Genomic DNA, 16521 nt, shown 5'->3' on the forward strand with positions numbered 1-16521 from the left:
CGGAATGGATCGAATCTGTGGATATATATATATGTATATATATATATAACAATACAAATTGTCCTGTCACGGCGGGAGCACAATCCAGTGGGTGCCTGCGTGGAGACCAGGGCAGAGTCTCAAGTTTATTCCTTGCAAAAAATAAAATGTCGCTGCACACTTCTTGGTTATTAAGCAGTTATTTATTCAAAACGTGACAAAAGCTTTTGGCACGTTTTGAATAAATAACTGCTTAATAACCAAGAAGTGTGCCGCAACATTTTATTTTTTGCAAGGAATATATATATTTATATGTATATATATATATATATATATATATATATATATATATATATATATATATATACATACATACATACATATATATAATACCCAGCCTACTATAGGTAATTGAGGAGCATCACTTGCCAAAGAATTTTTAATGCAACAGCCACGCACCGAACAGACTACGCATCCCAGAAACACTTGGTATGACGAGGTACTAAACAATACGCCTACCAGGGGTGTGGCTAATAAATCAATGTCTGGCAAATACCGGTGTGTGAACATTATTCTTTGACGGCAGCCCCTGATGACGGGAAAAGGTTCCCAGAAACGCGTCGGGCAGGTTTTAAATAATGGAGAGCGGAAAGCATGCTGATTGATAGCCCGCAGGGCGGAGAAATGTCGTGTGCGTCCCCGAAAGCACAGGCACTTTGGATGACAAAATTCTTACCGGCCGCCTGGTCGGGGGGAGAGCACCATCAGCTGTTGCAGCGTTCACCCTTTGCAGCAGTTCGAGGCCATCACTTCCAAACGAGTTGGAGGTTCGAGCACAGGACTCCACATGTACAGCGTGCTGAACCGTAATACCCAGCCTACTATAGGTAATTGAGGAGCATCACTTGCCAAAGAATTTTTAATGCAACAGCCACGCACCGAACAGACTACGCATCCCAGAAACACTTGGTATGACGAGGTACTAAACAATACGCCTACCAGGGGTGTGGCTAATAAATCAATGTCTGGCAAATACCGGTGTGTGAACATTATTCTTTGACGGCAGCCCCTGATGACGGGAAAAGGTTCCCAGAAACGCGTCGGGCAGGTTTTAAATAATGGAGAGCGGAAAGCATGCTGATTGATAGCCCGCAGGGCGGAGAAATGTCGTGTGCGTCCCCGAAAGCACAGGCACTTTGGATGACAAAATTCTTACCGGCCGCCTGGTCGGGGGGAGAGCACCATCAGCTGTTGCAGCGTTCACCCTTTGCAGCAGTTCGAGGCCATCACTTCCAAACGAGTTGGAGGTTCGAGCACAGGACTCCACATGTACAGCGTGCTGAACCGTAATACCCAGCCTACTATAGGTAATTGAGGAGCATCACTTGCCAAAGAATTTTTAATGCAACAGCCACGCACCGAACAGACTACGCATCCCAGAAACACTTGGTATGACGAGGTACTAAACAATACGCCTACCAGGGGTGTGGCTAATAAATCAATGTCTGGCAAATACCGGTGTGTGAACATTATTCTTTGACGGCAGCCCCTGATGACGGGAAAAGGTTCCCAGAAACGCGTCGGGCAGGTTTTAAATAATGGAGAGCGGAAAGCATGCTGATTGATAGCCCGCAGGGCGGAGAAATGTCGTGTGCGTCCCCGAAAGCACAGGCACTTTGGATGACAAAATTCTTACCGGCCGCCTGGTCGGGGGGAGAGCACCATCAGCTGTTGCAGCGTTCACCCTTTGCAGCAGTTCGAGGCCATCACTTCCAAACGAGTTGGAGGTTCGAGCACAGGACTCCACATGTACAGCGTGCTGAACCGTAATACCCAGCCTACTATAGGTAATTGAGGAGCATCACTTGCCAAAGAATTTTTAATGCAACAGCCACGCACCGAACAGACTACGCATCCCAGAAACACTTGGTATGACGAGGTACTAAACAATACGCCTACCAGGGGTGTGGCTAATAAATCAATGTCTGGCAAATACCGGTGTGTGAACATTATTCTTTGACGGCAGCCCCTGATGACGGGAAAAGGTTCCCAGAAACGCGTCGGGCAGGTTTTAAATAATGGAGAGCGGAAAGCATGCTGATTGATAGCCCGCAGGGCGGAGAAATGTCGTGTGCGTCCCCGAAAGCACAGGCACTTTGGATGACAATATATATGTATATATATATATATAATTGTGTTTCCGGGGTCCTGCGCATGGGCGGGAATATTCTAGTGCTTATGACTTTGATGAGGATACCCCTAGAAGAGAACTAGGATTTCAGGTAAGTAACTAATCCATACATGAGGTAGCCCACTTGGAATAGGGTTTCTTAAACTATAACAAAATGAATTCAAAGATATACGTGATCCGCAGTAGCGTTCTTTAAAGGGAGTGTCTTATGTTTATAGGCAGTAATTCAAAGATGCCCGCTGCTGGTGTGTGGGTATCTTTGAATGGATTTCTTAAAGTATAAGAAACGCCATTCACAGATGGCCACCATGAATGCTAGTGCAGAAATAGATTCAAAGATGGCTGCCAAAGATGTGCACCCATTAACCGCAGTTCTCTTGGTATACACAATGATAAAACAAGTATTAGCAAAGCCTATATATTGCATGGAAAACATTTATGGTTTAGCCAATCTTTGTTTACATTGTCATAGTGGTGCTTTATCTCCACCTGGAGGAAACTATTGCGTTAGTATTAGAAGAGCTGGGTCGGAACTAGGAAGTTGAATGTGTTCAGTTGCTGTAGACTCGGGCAGAGCACTTCAACTATTGTGCATCATACCACAATACATATTGTTGAAAGCATGGACAATAGATCTGTTTTTGGCAGCTACGTGCTTAACAAAGAAGGAAAGCTTTCACTTTCACATACCTGTACCATTAATAATAGCTTAATAATCCCCAGCGAAAAAGAAATGAAGTAGGAAGTTTGTCCTTTTGGGCCTCGTGTTGGAGAAGCGGCATATTTCCATTACATGGCTTAGTCCTACGCTTTCCACCTATAGGGCGTGGCCGCGTATATTTGAATCTCGCTGATTCCTATTAGAGGTGGTAACTGGGGTTCCTGAAGCTATATAATTGGGGCGGAGGGTATGGCCCCATAAGTCAGACACTGTTCCCTGATACTGTTAACGCCTAAAGTCATATATGGGGTCTAATGGAGGTACAATTTACGGACATGTTTAATGTACGTTGTCACAGTCACTGAAGTGGATCTTTTATGATTTCTTTTTTGTTTCTTTAAATGCGTAACTGTTATATTCCCTATGGTACAGCACAGATGTCACTTGATATGTTTGTATAACATGGTATAAACGTCAATAAAAATATTTAAAAAGAAATAAAAAAAGCATGGATAGTGAGCGAGGGACGATGGAAGCCTACAGATGGACTCCTTCTGGTATACGTTGTCTATGTCATATGATGCAGATGCAGATAAAGTTATCTAAAGAAAAAAAATAGCTCAATAAGCAGACTGATCACATTTTCATTCTCCCCAAACATACAAATAAGTGTAATTAAATTATATATATGTGTGTGTAAAATTAGAAAACAGGTCTATTGTGCAATGGCCGGCTGGAGGTTTCCTCTTCCTCAGCACCCTCATATACTGATTTTAGAAACGCAAATACTGTGTCACGTTTCATAGCTTTCCCTTAACCCAAGTGACCTGCCCCTGACCCCTCACAGACATTTTTACAGTGTCACGATGTGATAGAAAATAAGAGCTTCAATACTGAATCAAAACTGCAGCAACTGCCTTTCAAAATAGCAGAGAAACTTCACAATGTACCTACCTGCTGGCTGACTAGTAGAGATTCTGCGTTGTTTGTCTGGCAGCCATGTAAATAGTAGAAAACCCTTACTATTTACCCAGCTACTGGTTAAATAGTATAGATTATGCACTGTCCGCCTGGTGGGCGTGCAAATACCAAGGAAACTTCACTATTTACCTGGCCACTGACTAAATAGCAGATATTTTGCATTATTTGGCCAGCAGTCAAACGAACAAAAATACTTCACTCATTACACAGCTGCTGGCATAACAGCAGACATGAACAATTAGGTCAGCAGCCAGAGAAATAGCAAATTAAAGTAATTATTAATGTGGCTGCTGGTTAAATAGCAGAAATTATATATTATGTTACCAGTAGTCTGCCACGTAGCAAATAAATATCAACATTCAGCTGGCTAAATAGCATAACTGATCTACTGTATTGCCGGTGTTCTTGCACATAAAAGAATCTTCATTATTCACCTGGTCGCTAGATAAATAGTTGACAGTATGCACAACCAGTAACTGTTCACATATCAGAAGAACTTCATTATTTACCTGGCTGCTGTCTGAACAGCTTAACTTTTGTTGTATGCTTTATGCAGATTTTAACAGGTACTTACATCAGGTAGAACTGAAAACAAGAGTGAACACAATCTCCATATGAAAGTTAGAGTCCTGATTTATTAATAGGTCATTCGCAAAAAGTGGTTGAAAAATCCCCACAGACGTTGTGCATTTGGTTAATATTTTGCAAACCGACCTATGCACTGTTTGGTCAGTTCACAAAATACTAAAGGGCAAGGGGTTGCAGAACGACCTGCCTAAATAATATTCATTAGGCAATTAACAATTTGTGACCCTCTGTGATTGGCTGTAATCAATCAAGGCAAGGAACAGCACACCATCAATTGACTGCATACCAAACGGTACCAGTTTTTTTCCAAAGCAACCCGCGTTCATTAAAGTAACAAGTGGTGGTTTAAAAAAACTGGTTTGAGTAAACTTCTCACCTCCTGAGACTGCCAACATCCTGTCTTTAGTGAACCCGTCCCCTTTACAAATTAGTTACCACCCCAACTCGGGGGTTGTTAGCTCATCAATGGTTTGCAACAGAAATTGCAGTCACAAACTATCAATAAGTTCCTTTCCAAATTGGAAAGTGGAGAGAGGAAACTCCTTTCATACAGCCTCCTCTTTACCATACAGTAGCAATTTCAAAAGTCATTTTAATAATCTAAAGAAATTTCCAACTCATAAAAAGGGTAACGATAAATACTTTTGTGGTCACAAATCTTGTGAGTTTGCGATATGAGGGATTCAGTCTTAAAACTGTCTTAGATGCAGGCACTAATTTATAGCATATACGTGTCACGACTTGTAATGTTCTGGCGTGTTGGAGAGGTTCTCGACTTCGGTTCTTGAGGGTGCTGGTCTGTCCAAGTTAAGGGCGACCCTTTCTGGTAGCCACAGTGCAGCTAACAAAGAAAACAAAAGAGCAGTCTGTACCTTCCAAAAGGAGTCCCAAGAGGAAAAGAAACCCTAGGAAAAAGCCTCTGTTGAGAGCGGAGACTCTGGGAACAGAAAGGAAGAAACAAACCCACAATTAGGTGAAAACTCCAGCAAGGAGTGGAGAATAGAAGGCAAGAATTCAAAATAGGATTGGAAGGTTTAAAGGAATCCAAACTGGAACAGGAAGCGCCAACCAGAAACGAAAGTGCGCCAACAGGAAGAAAACATACACCAAGCAGGAGCAAAGGTGACCAACAGGAGCGAGGACACACCAGCAGGAGCAAGGAGTGTTGCAATGCAAGTAAATGAAGGATTCAGCCCCTTAAATATCCATAGGCAGGAAGTGTTGTAACAGGAGGTGGTTTACCAGGAAATAAGCAGTTGCCATCTTGGATAGGGAAAAGGAAACGTAAGGAATAGGAAAGGTCGCCATTTTGGAAAGAGAAAAACAAAGAACCTTCCCAAGGCCCTCTGTGAAACAGGACTGAGTACTCATGGGAATAAGAAGTAACAAGATGTCACCAGAAGAATATACTGAAAGCCACAGTGAAATGTGCAAAACAAAAGGTGAGTGAAAACATGGCCCATAGAAGTACTGGTGCTGCGGTGTGCCCGACTAGACATAAGCATCGAGGAGTGTAGCCACGATGCTGGAACAGTGGGCTGCCGTGCAGCACCGCAACGCGCCCGGGAAGAAGAAGGGACCGTAGGGGTGTCGCTGGCTGTACCTTGGCTTGCAATGATGAGGCAACAGGCAGGGCTGAACCATGGCCGGCGGCGCAACAATAGGTCCCAAATATTTGAATGTTTTACAAGTTACTTTGACAGACATGGCACAGAATGCCACTCCATTACACCGTGGGCTAAGACATAGGGACTTCAAAGTCCCTTACTGGAGCTTTCTTGTGCTCCACAAATGCCATGTTATTAGAACACCTATTTTTCTACAGCAAATTAGAGTATTCTGGAATTAAGGATTCTGGTTCAGTTCAATTAAATAAATCAGACTAAAACAAATTAACACAATGATTTGTAACATAGAACCATCTTATCCAGGACTAATGTGTCCATTTTATCTAGATCCTCTTTGTTCAGGTCATCCTGTTCATAGCCTCCCAGCTTAGTCATCCTGGTTCCTGTCACCCTCGCCTTCCTTGTCCTGTTCCTCATTTTCCTCTTCATCCTCTTCCTGCTTGTCCTCGTATGCCAGGTCCTGATACTCCTGGGCTTCTGTGAACTGAGGTTCACTTTCCCCTTGGTTGTGGTCCCACTGGTCTTCATTGCCCTGGTCCTCTTAGCTCTTGTCCTGTTGGATCTGGTTGCCTGGCCATCTTGTTTCTATTCTTCAGGTTCTGTTCACCTAGTGTTCCTCACTGTCAGTCTGGTTTGCATACCAATGGACTTCCCGTTCCTGGTCATCACAATCCGTGTTCCCTTTCTGGTTTTGTACCCACTAGAACTTTTAATGCCTAATCCTCTTGGTTCTGGTCTTTCTAGCCCCCCTGGTTCTTTCAGGCTTCCTTCTCCTAACTCTTTCTATCCTTTCCTGGCCCTCTGGTTCCTTGTCCATTTAACCTGGTCTTTCTGATCCTTCTCACCCTGCTCATCTGATTCCCAGTACATCAGTTCCTGGTCCTGCTAGTCCCCTCAGTCTACCTGTTCTCCTGTGTCCTGGTCAATTTACGCCTTTCCTTCTTAGCTCTTGTCTTCCTGTTTTGGCTCATCCTTTCCCTCCATGCCCTGTGCCTTGTCCTCATGGTCCCTTTGGCACTTCACCCAATGGTCTGAGACTTCTTGGTCCTGGTTCTCTTTGTTTGGATCCTTCCGAGCCTCAACATGTTAGTTCTGATCCTCCTGGACATCCTTGTCCAATCCCCTTGGTCTTTCTGGCTCTCTAGATTTTTCTCACCCTGGTCCTGCTAGTCCTAGGTTCTGATATTTCTACTCCATTTGGTACTCCGGGCCCTGGTCCTATGATCATGGTCCCCCTGGTACTCCTAGACCTGTTCCTGGCCCTTTTGGTGCTGATCCTTCAAATCCTCATTGCTTTAGTCCTGGTGCTCCTGGCTCTGGTCCTCTGGTTTTCTTGGTACTCTTCCCCTTCTCAATCTTGCTTATTCTGGCCCCTGGTACTTTTGGCCTGGTTCTTGTCTTCCTGGATCTGGTTTTGATCCTCTTGGCTCTGGTCTTCCTGCTGCTTGTCCTCATGCGGATACACAAACTCATCATGGTCTTTTTTTATCTGGCCCTCCTGAGCCTGGTCATCGTGCTGCTCATCTTGTTGGCCATCCTTTTCCTAGCCCTGTGGCCTCAACCTTCAGGCTGTAATCAACCTTATTCTGATGTCTCTGGTCCTGATCCTCCTTTTCCTCCTCACATTGGTCCTTAAGGTCCGGCTCCTCTGTGACCAGATCTTTCTGGTGCCCATATTACTTGGTTTCCAAGTCCTCTTAAAACTTTTCCTCTGACTCTGGCTGCCTATGTACCTGGTCTCAGCTACCTGACGCTCCTGGCTATGGTCATGCTATTCTTGTTTTTCATTGTGCTTGTCCTTCTCGAGGTTCTGTGGCTATCTTAGCCTTGGTCAACTTGGTCCTGGTCATCCTGGTCCTTCTTGTCCTATTGTGATTGTTATCATAAACCTTGCCTTTTGGCCATCATGGCCTTTCCTGGTTTCCCCAGAACTTGGCCCATTTGGCCCTGTTACTTTGTCGTCCTCTTGGTCCAAGTCTCCTTGTCCTGGTTCTCCTCACTGTCATCCTCCCAGTCTGGGACCATAGGTCCTGGTCCATCTTGCTTCACGTGTCCTGGCACTCTTAGTCTTTGTCCTGCTGGTTGTCCTTGTGCTCCTGCATCTGTTCCTTGTCCATGTAGTCCTCCTGGCACTTTTGCCATTGATCCAGGTCCTCTAGATCCAGGTACTTCTTGTTCAGTTCCTCCTGAGCCATGTCATTTTGGGCCTGGTCCTCCTGCCCACCACTGTCCATTCAACATAGTCTTTCAGATGCTGGTTGACCTTCTTACCTCAGATCCGTCTCATCCAGGTCCTGCTATTTGTAATAATTGCTCTGCCTCACTTGAAATTTCGAGCCCTGGTCTCCTAGTTCCCGATCTTCATGACCCTCTTAACTCTGTTTCTGATCCTCCTGGTCATGATCCTTTTTTTTACCAGGCCTCATGCTTTATATTTAGGGGTGCCCTTGGTACTACCCCTCTCAGTCTTCCTAATCCCTGTCCTGCTTATCCTTGTATCCTGGACAAACTGACCGTGGCCCTTTTGGTCCTGATGTTTCTAGTCCTGTTTAATCTGAACCCGATCCTCCTGGCCTTCATCTTCATCCTCCTCCTTCCCCACATGATTCTGTAATAACTTGTCCTGTTACAGATTCTTCCTAGCTTTTGCAAGTCCTGATGTTCCTTTACCTCTGGTTCATTCTAGTCTAAGGATTTTTTGGCCTTATATTCTCTGGTTCTGATTTGACTATTCGTCATTCCCATGTACTCCTGGCTCCCAGTCCTGGGCCTTTTCATCCTTCTCACCCACATTCTCATCCATCAGTCCTCCTAGCCCTGCTTTCTTGTTTTAAATAGTCCTCTTGTTTGTCTGTTCCTAATTCTTCTGATCCTGTTCACCTTGGTCCAGGTAGTCCTAGTCTTAGTTCTCGTACTCCATTGTCTGATCCTCATCTGGTCTTCTATTTCTATTTCTATTTAAAACATTTGTAGAGTGTGACAGCTGCCCCAGCCAAGGGGCGTCCCGGCGCTAAAAGCAAACAGCAGCAAAGATACGGAAGAGGGTTTACACAGTAGGAAAGAGAAAGGTTTTAATAGCTCTCCTGAAACGAGTGAGGTTGTCAAGGCCACGAATGTTAGGGGGTAGAGAATTCCAAAGAACAGCCGCTCTATAGCGGAAGGAACGACCTCTAGCTCGAACTTTCCTGACGCGAGGGACCCGCAGCAAATGTTGGCCCATGGAGCAAAGCTGGCAGGGGGGAACATAGAACAAAAGCAAATCTGTCAGTGAGCTAGGAGATCCAAGCTTTAGAATTTTAAAAGCTATAGAGAGTGCTTCAAACTCAATCCTTTGAGCCACAGGCAGCCAGTGAAGATGGCGAAGACTGCCAGACACTGAGCAGACTCTACGCAAGCCCAGAAGAGCTCTCTGTAACCTTAGTACTTCTGCCTTGTTTACCCCTAGGTACAGAGAGTTCACATAATCAAGCCTGAATAATAAGCTGTCTGGTCGGAGCATCGAAGAAGCCCAGGATAGGCCTCAGCCCACGGAGGAGACCGAAACAGGTGCCCGCTACCTACTTTGTTTGGGTCTGGAGACTAAGCGAAGGGTCCATCCAGACCCCCAAGTTCTTTACCACCTGTTTAGGAGGGGGAGGGGTACCTAGATTCCTGGGCCACCGGTGCTCATTCCATAACCCATGGTCCTTTCCCACCAGTAACACCTCCGACTTACTAGCATTTAGCTGGAGGCAGTTGGCTGTCATCCAGCCGGCAACTGCCGCAAGATCACCTTGGAACTTAGCGGCGTTGTCCCTAGAGTTACCAGAAAGTGCCACCACCAGCTGCGTGTCATCGGCGTCAGCCCTCTGCTCTTGGCCAAAACAGCCAAAGGTTGTAAATATAAATTAAAGAGCAGAGGACTCAAAGATGAACCTTGTGGTACTCCGTGCTTGATGGGAAATGTTGATGAAGAAAAAGGGGGAGCAGTCACCTGGTAAGACCTGTCGGCAAGAAATGACGCAAGCCACTTCAAAGCAAGGCCACAGATGCCTACCTCTTTTAACCGATGCAGCAAGATGGCATGGGACACCGTATCGAACGCGGCACTGCGATCCAGAAGGATCAGTGCCAACATATGTCCTGCGTCCAGTGCTGCCCAGAGATGTTCTTGTACCATCAAAAGTGCTGACTCCGTACCATGGCCAGCACGGAATCCGTTTTGTGAGGGGTCAAGTATATTATTGCTGGTCAGGTGGTCCGAAACAATGGAATTAATGTATGCTTGCACAATTTTAGCAGTCCAGGGGAGCAATGAAATAGGCCTGAAATTCTCCGGTTTTTTGGCATCCAGGGAGGGTTTTTTGAGCAAAGGCAGTACTCTGGCCTGTTTCCGTGCTGTAGGAACGAACGCTTGACTGAGTGATTTATTAATCACTTGGCCAAGAGAGGGAGAAATAATAGGTAAAATTCTCCTAAAGTGGTCAGGTTTCCGAGGATCGTCGATGAGCCCGATTTGATTTTTGCGCAAAGGGCAAGTAACCAGTCCTGCTCCATCTGAGGAAATACCTCTAAGGCTGTGGTTCCCAAAGTGTGCGCCGCGGCGCCCTGGTGCGCCGTGATTAGAAGCCAGGGGCGCCGCGGCGCAATTCCTCCCCCTCCTTTGTGCTGCCAGGTCACTCTGCATCTCAATTAGTGATTGATGGAGAAAGCCAATTCTCACACGTGGCAGACATTGCCCCAGGGCACGCATCTCCTGGTGTTTTCTTCTCGCTCCTATCTGGACTGTTTCTCTGAGCCCGGTGCAGCAGCCTGTCCTGTTTCTCTGAGCCCCTATGTAGCTGACTGTCCTGCTTCTGGGACCCTGTGGAGCAGCCTGTTCTTTTCTGTACCCCGGTGGAGCAGCCTGTCCTTTTCTGTGAGCCAGATTGCGCTGCCTGTTCTGTTTCTCTGCCCCCAGTGCAGTTCTTTCTGTGAGTCCAGTAAAGCTGCCTGTCCTGTTTCTGTGCCCAGTGGAGCTGCCTGTCCTGTTTCTGTGAGCCCGGTTAAGCTGACTGTCCGGATTCTCTGTGAATGAGTCCAGTGCATGTCTTCCTGTCTTGTCACTCTGTGAGTCTCTGAGGCTGCTGTTGCCCTATTTTTCTGCAAGAGAGCCTGTCCTGTCTGAATGCGCCGTGTCCACAGTAGGCAGAATGTCCCACTGCCATGTACCCACTTGCACTCTACCTATGGTTGAGGTGCAGCGCCCTGCCCCCTGGCACGGACAGTCTTCACTCTATGAGCTGTCGGCTCTGCCCTGTCTCCTCTGGGCGCCCGGTTTCCTGCATGAACAAGTGGCAGTCTGTCCCAGACTGTCCCCAGCTCAGGGCCTGTCCCCTGTGTGGCCAAGCCCAGTCGCCACGCTGAGAGAGGGCGTCCTAATGCTCCCTGCCCCTTCCCGAGCTGCCTGCTGCACCCCTGGGCCTCCATTGCCATCTGCTGGTCATGTAGCTGTATTATACAGCTGCCACTTGCACCCTGCATTCTGTGTTTGGGGAGAGAGGAAAGTTGGGGGCACTGTGAGGTCCCTGGTGTAACTGAGTGGCTGAAGGTTGTGTGCATGTGAGCGGGGCACAGACGTGTGAGCAATGCACGAACAGTGACGTTTTGAGTTTTCGCTGAAGTTCCTACAGGGGAGCTTTTCATAGATAAGTTTCAGTGGTACAAAAACACAGGAGTAGCCAACATGCCCCCTTTATTAAGCTGCTTGTGCAAGACAACAACATAGCAGGAACTAATGTCACACTATTTGTACACTGTTTATATATTAAGGCGGGGTGGGGTGAAACACATTTCCCTACTTTTCACATCTGAAAGATGGGGGGACATGAAGCAAAGTAAGCGTGTTCCATTTTAATTACACAAAACAAGAAAAGTACAGAACCAGTTTGCTCCATTTTGTTATAAAAAATAACATCAGACAGGCGGGTGTCACCCCATGTGATGGTGTCACCCGGTGCGGTCCTCACCCCCCACACCCCCTAGTGACGCCACTGTATCTGGTGATTGCTTATTGCGCTCATCAGCCCCAGCACCTTACCTGCTCCTGCTGCCCCAGTGGCGAGCTGCTCATTACTGGACTAGGGGACTCTGTAATTACTGATGGAGAGCGTTGGGTGGGTACAGGATCAGAGCCCTGGTGGAGAGCGTTGGGTGGGTACAGGATCAGAGACCTGGTGGAGAGCAATGGGTGGGTGTGGGTTCAGGGGCCTGGTGGAGAGCATTGGGTGGGTGCAGGGCCAGGGGCCTGGTGGAGAGCGTTGGGTGGGTGCAGGTTCAGGGGCCTGGTGGAGAGCGTTGGGTGGGTGGGTACAGAGGGTAGAAGGGTGCAAGGCAGAGGGGAGAAGGGTGCAAGGGAGAGGGGAGAAGAGTGCAAGGCAGAGGGGAGAAGGGTGCAAGGCAGATGGGAAAATGGTGCAAGGCAGAGGGGAGAAGAGTGCAAGGCAGAGGGGAGAAGGGTGCAAGGCAGAGGGGAGAAGGGTGCAAGGCAGAGGGGAGAAGGATGCAAGGCAGAGAGGAGAAGGGTGCAAGGCAGAGAGGAGAAGGGTGCAAGGCAGAGGGAGAAGGGTGCAAGGCAGAGAGGAGAAGGGTGCAAGGCAGAGGGGAGAATGGTGCAAGGCAGAGGGGAGAAGGGGACAAGGCAGAGAGGAGAAGGGTGCAAGGCAGAGGGGAGAAGGTTGCAAGGCAGAGAGGAGAAGGGTGCAAGGCAGAGGGGAGAATGGTGCAAGGCAGAGGGGAGAAGGGTGCAAGGCAGAGAGGAGAAGGGTGCAAGGCAGAGGGGAGAAGGGTGCAAGGCAGAGAGGAGAAGGGTGCAAGGCAGAGGGGAGAAGGGTGCAAGGCAGAGGGGAGAAGGGTGGAAGGCAGAGGAGAGAAGGGTGCAAGGCTGAGGTGAAGTAGGGTAGGTACAAGGGGAAGGGGTAGAAGGGTGCAAGGTGCAGGGGGAGATGGGTGTAAGGCAGAGGGGGAAAGGGTGCAAGGGGGATGGTGATGAAGTTAAAAATCCCCCCCCCCGGAAAACATTTCTGCGGATGCCCATGATCAGAGCCCGCCTCACGTAAACTTCTTGTAACGAGACAGAGCTCCTTGACCTTTTCTCTAGCCTGGTTACTTTTAGTGGGAGTGCTTTATACTACTCTATGATGGTGTTGTATGCATTGAGATGTACTTTATAAGATCTTTGTGATTGCAAATAAGGTTTTATGACAGTGATGGCTACTCTCTGAATCCTTCATCACGTCTAGGCTTAATTCTTCATGTAGACCAGTGGTTCCCAAAGGGTGCGCCGCGGCACCCCAGTGTGCAGGTTAAAAAAATGGTGGGGAGCCACGGCCAACTGCCAATTAGGTCAAGGGAGCCACGGGTCAAAAACGTTTGGGAACCACTGCTCTAAGGTGTTCATCGTCCCATTGCTAAGTATTTCAGGCAGTCCAGAGCAGTCATGGGGAAGCCTTTGTAGATGTCTTCTATCTTTTTGAAAAAGAATAAGGCAAGTTCCTCCTCACATTGCTGACTCGAGGAAATTAATGGTCCAGCCATCTATTTCTGATTTTTTAAATCTGACACAATAGAGAAGATACTCTTTGCGGGATTAATACTATTCCTAATTTTTAGAGCATAAAATGCTGCACGTTTAGTGTGAATTGCCCTGTGGTAGGTCCTTACTGCGTCCCGATAATGCGCTTTCATTAGAGGGTCAAAGTCCTCCTCCAGGATCTTTCACATTTTTTGCAGATTTTTCGCAGCAAAGCTAGCTTATCATTATAACACGGATTGGACTTGGACATACAATTAGGAGATCATTTAGCTGGAATTAGCTTATCTAGTGGCTGACTAATCCAGTCAGAAAAAGCTAAATACGCTTTGTCAGGATCTGTCGACAGCTCTGGGACGGAGCTCGAAAGTAGGGTTTCAAATTGATCCCAGTTAAGCTTATGCCAAGGGCGTTTTAAGGAGTAGGACTTCTCTAGATTAAGTTTGGGGGCTATGCCCTGAATACACAAAGGGACAAACTGGTGCTAGTCCCTTTCCATAATCCTCCCATGCGCCGGTACGCCTGCCGCATCCTACTCCTACTGGTCCCCTTGGCCACCTGGTTTGCCTATTACATCTTATTCTTGTCCCATCTGACCATAGGCCCTTCTATCATGGTTCTCCTAGTAATGGTCCTATTGGGCCTGGTATTAATCATCGCTCTGGCACTGGTCCATCTTGTTCCTGTGTTTCAGGTCACCCTGGTACATGTAATTCTTGTCATCCTGGTTTAGGAACCTTCTTAGTCTGACACTCCTGGACTTTCTAATCCTGGTCCCATGGGGCCTAGATTTCCTTGTCTTTTATAACCTATTATAGGGTCACCAGGTCTTGCTTCTGGTTTTAGTCTTCCTGCTCCTTTTAATTGTGGCGCCTTGATCCTCCTTGCTCTGATGTCCATGGTTTTGGCCCTCCTGTCTCTGGTCCTTTTTTTGGTCTCCTGTTACTTGTCCTCTTTGGCCTATCCATGTGGGTCTGCTACGCCTAGACTTTGTTGTCCTCGTCCCTCCAGTCCTCTCTGGTGCACACAGGCCCTGATATTCCTCCTTGTTGTTGTCGTGCATGGCCTCCTACCTTAGGTCCTTCTGCTCCTTCTGGCCCTTGTCCACTGGGTCCTGATCCATCTGTTCCACATCTTCCTGCCGCCCTGATCCTTTTCACCCTTGTCCTGTTCCTCATCGTCTAGTTGTTTCTGGTACCGTTTGGCTTTGGTTACCCTGGTCCTCACAGATAAGGTTTCCCTGGGCCTGGTCCTCCTGGCTTTGGTCTTCTAAGCCCTCCTAGTGGTCCACCTCTTGACCCTTATTCTCCTACTTTTCATCCTCCTCCTCCTACTGCTTCCTACCCCAGCCCCCATCCACAATGACTTCATTCAGGTATAGCCTGCAAAGCTGTCACACAGATTGTATATTTTTTGGCTTCCAGATTTCTTTAACCCCTTCCATGCGGCCGCGATTCTGCACCTGTGCGGCAGTTTTATTGAGTGGGCGGGTTCATGACGAACCCCAGCCGTCATCAGCACACGAGCACCGTAGTGCATGACGGCTGGGGTTCGTCATCAGCATGGAAGGGGTTAACTGAGACAGCAGTAGAGACCTGAGCATGGCCACTTAAACCACCGCTTCAAATGTTAAAAATCAAAACTACCATTCCCAAGATGCATTGTGCAGGTGACTTAAATGTCAGTGTCACTGAAGGCGCCACTCATGGGTCATGACATGGAACCAATAAGCATCAATGCCCTAAACCTACTCTGATCAGTGAATATTATTTTTAAAAGTATGTTTATTCACAGGAAACAGATGAACTCTTCCTGTGAATTTCACAGATGCATTGCTTAACTGTCTCCTGCTTTCACTTTACAATTCCAAAGAGGCCCATTACTGTGTTTCACTCAAGTTACCTCCTGTAAGTGCTTCAAAGCACTTTGCCACCAAACACCAATTACCTACTGCATGTGTCCCTCCCTCTGGATCCTAGATACCACCTATCTGTCTGCATTCCCTGTTTGCTGCAGCTAGTTGCCTGCTTTGTGTTGCCAGATTTGAAATACTAAGCAACCACAATCCCTCTTAAACAGACGACTAAAGCAAACACACAGGCTTCAGAAAGAAGCCCAAAAAGAACCTAGCCCTCAAAATTCATCAAAAAGAGCATCATTAATATTAAAATAAAACGTTTTCTCATGATTGAATAAACATTTATGTGACATGCTTTAAAACCATACTTTACAGCATAATTGCCAACCCTCCTGATTCATACATGCAAAAACCTGATTCTTCAATGGGCTTCTGGAGATTGGTCTTGTGTGACTCGGAGTATGGACTGCCAGTAACCTGTTCACATGTTTGTCACACTCTCTCTCTGCCTGCTATAGGGCATTATCTCCTGATAGGTAAGAAACAAACATATTTTTGTTTTTCTACTAGGCAACCAAGCAGGAGCACACTTGCAAGTCCCATACATGTCAATAGACCCAATAAAGGCCTCGCCCTCATTAGAAGTGAATGGGCGAAATACATTCTTCCCATTATTGTTTTAAAATCTCCTGTTATCCTCTTCTGAAATGTTGGCTTGGATGCAATAGTATTCTTTGATGACAGTCAAATACTCCTTGACTGAAGCACACAGTATCAGTGTGTCATATCCTGAAGCTTCTGTTTGATTTATACATTTTATTTGAATAGTAAAATAATATAAATATTTTTATTCAAAGTTGATTTTATGTTTTTTTCATCTGTAAACAGCTTAGCTTAATTAATTCATGCACTTTTACAAATCACTGTACATTTGTATATGCACCTACTTTCAAAAGCTTCAAACATGTATCTCCATTACAAGATGGCACCACTCTTCCATTGCCTGGAGTCTCTTTTTCCTCTATGGCTGGATAAATAAAGATCTCCTCTGCATTATTTATTCGGCACTGGTCAAATTGTACATCA

General features: G+C 46.6%; 1 protein-coding gene across 6 annotated transcripts in view; it reads left to right on the plus strand.

Annotated features, from left to right (window-relative positions):
* The window catches only part of LOC144819281 (uncharacterized), a 752536-nt gene that overhangs the window by 268293 nt on the left and 467722 nt on the right, over window positions 1–16521 (plus strand). The window lies entirely within an intron of this gene.

Source organism: Lissotriton helveticus, chromosome 2_1 (assembly GCF_964261635.1).
Source record: "Lissotriton helveticus chromosome 2_1, aLisHel1.1, whole genome shotgun sequence".
NCBI classification, from domain to species: Eukaryota; Metazoa; Chordata; class Amphibia; order Caudata; family Salamandridae; genus Lissotriton; species Lissotriton helveticus.